The sequence below is a fragment of the Galeopterus variegatus genome, unplaced genomic scaffold, assembly GCF_000696425.1.
Source record: "Galeopterus variegatus unplaced genomic scaffold, G_variegatus-3.0.2 Scaffold1727, whole genome shotgun sequence".
NCBI lineage: Eukaryota > Metazoa > Chordata > Mammalia > Dermoptera > Cynocephalidae > Galeopterus > Galeopterus variegatus.
Window position 1 is genome coordinate 296,081 of NW_007727838.1, and position 2,400 is coordinate 298,480.

Here is a 2,400-nt window from a genome sequence, read left to right on the forward strand (position 1 = left end):
ATCGTTTCCGGGGAAACCCCTTCTCTCCTCCCGGGTCCAGATCTCCCCGGGAACTCGGGGGCTCGGGCAGCGGGGCTGGCAAGTTGTGGAGTTAGCCCTGGGCGCTCCCGCCCGTCCGTGCCAGGTCAAGGGGCGGCCGCCCTGTGGCCCCCGGGCCGAGAGCGACACGGGTGGCCGGGCCGCCGGGCCGGGGTCGCGTCCCGCTGGGCTGCCCCTTCGGCCCCGAGTCCCGGCTGCTTCCCGCCGCGCCGCTCTCGGTCCTGCCGCCCAGAGGCGCCCTGGGCGGCGCCGGGAACAGCTCCCTGCCTTTCGCTCGGGTGCCTCCCTGGCCTGTGCTCTCCTGACTCCCAGCCAGGAAAAGTGAACAGGAAAAGGGACCGCTCTCCAGGTCCCCGCCGGACCCCCAGGCCCGGTCCGCCGGCACTTGCCCGTTCTCTTCCGAGAGCGAGCACCCTGGACGCGAGGCCTCAGCCATCATTTTCCCTGAGCCGGGAACCGGTCTCATATTTAGGATGAGCCCCGTGGAAGTCCCGGGAGGCTTGGAGAAGCTGCTTTTCTCTCTTCTTCTATCTGCGTCCACCCTACTACTGTATAATATTGTTTTAGGAAGGATTTCCATGGTAATATGTTACATACCCTCCCATTTTTTCCAAAGTAGTTTCTAAATTTTAATCAGGAGTTGATGTTCAGTCTGAAGGAACAAAGGAATCAACTATGTCTTAGAGACGGATAGTCTGGGAGTCTGTGACACATGTTGATCTCTGAAGCATTCCAGGAGTTTCTGCCTTCTATCATGTTAGTAATTTGATTGAGTTGTGAAGGTAGTAAAAAGAACAGAATGATAATACTATTGGAGTTTAACAATTTTTTTAAAAATAGATTACTTTGTTTTGGGAAAAAGTTAAGACGTTCCAAGACGGTACAAGGATTTTTAACTTAGTTGGATCTGAGTTGGAGTTTGTCTCCGGTAAAGTAAATGATTAAATGTGAGATTGTGAGGGAAATATACCTAATTTAGAGTAAGAGAGACTATCCGTAGGTGTCCAGAGTAAAAATGGTTGTCGGGTTATTTATGATGAATGCTATTTATATTTTGGGGGGGAATTTGTGAAGCCAGGTGTTTTAGTAATTCATTGTTTAAAGTTATGAATTGCATTGAACCTGCTTATTAGTGAATCATAGGTTTATGCAAGTGGGCGGCATCTTCCGATGCGATTATTCAATGTTTAATCATCAGTTTGCCACCTTTGTTGAAGAGACAGTGAAATAAGTAGACTTTGAAAACAAAGAGTGCTTCATCTGCCTGGCCCCTAAATGTGGGTTGCTGCCTAGAGCATATTGAAATGTTTTTTGACTTCCAAGTAAGTAAGTTGCTCTGGTTTTACCCAGTGGTTTGGTAACGTCCATAGGGTTTAACTGGTTCAGGGAGCTGTGGCTTATCACCAGTAGTTACTTATGTCTGCCTGGACTTAATGCCTGGAGACAAAGAAGGAGAATCAGTCAATGGGACAGCTACTGCTCTGCAGGCTGTAGGATTGGTCTCTAGTCTGTTTTCATGCTCTGGTGGGGAAAGACCTCTCTTTCCAAACTTACCGTTAAAAGTGCACTATGGTTACTCTAGTGTTTTCATGCTCTGGTGGGGAAAGACCTCTCTTTCCAAACTTACCGTTAAAAGTGCACTATGAGTGTGAGTAAAATGTATATTTAAAAATAAATAAATAAATACAAAAGAACTAATCATTGCAGCTTTTACTCCAATGACTTCTCTACAGTGCCTTTGTGGTAGCTGAAAACCAGGTTTAATGCCCATGAGAAGAATTGACTTAAAACCACTTATCGAGTGTGTCTCCAAACTCTGTAGAACTTGGATTTTACTAATTTAAACACCCTAAAATAGTGTAAGTTTGCAATAAAGAAATGTGTGTACAAGAGGCTAAAGATTCTTCTGACTCTTGCAGTTTTAAGAGCAAAACATCATGATGAAAAATAACCTATACCACCACCTAGAGTCTGTTTGTTAGTTTATTACTCCTGAAGTTTGCTTTAAATTGATATGTTTCCTGTAGTTCTGATATAGTCACAAAATGAATAACAAGTGTTGGCTTTTGAAAGGCCATCCAAGAGAACAATTATTTAAGTAATAAATAGAAAGTGCCAATTTAAATTATTCGTGCCACCTTTAAAATTGAAAATTTTCAACTGAGTGGGCTATTCTCCAAAAGATATTAATTCAAAAGAATTTAAAACAGGGAATTTTCAGCTCGTGCTCCAAGGTAGCTCAGATTGCTTAAAGACTTTCTGCACTGTATATGTCATTAGGACTTTTTGAAGTCTCTGTGAAACAAAAGCAATGATAAAATTAAAATATGGGTAACATTACAAGTACAGAAAGTCTGGAAA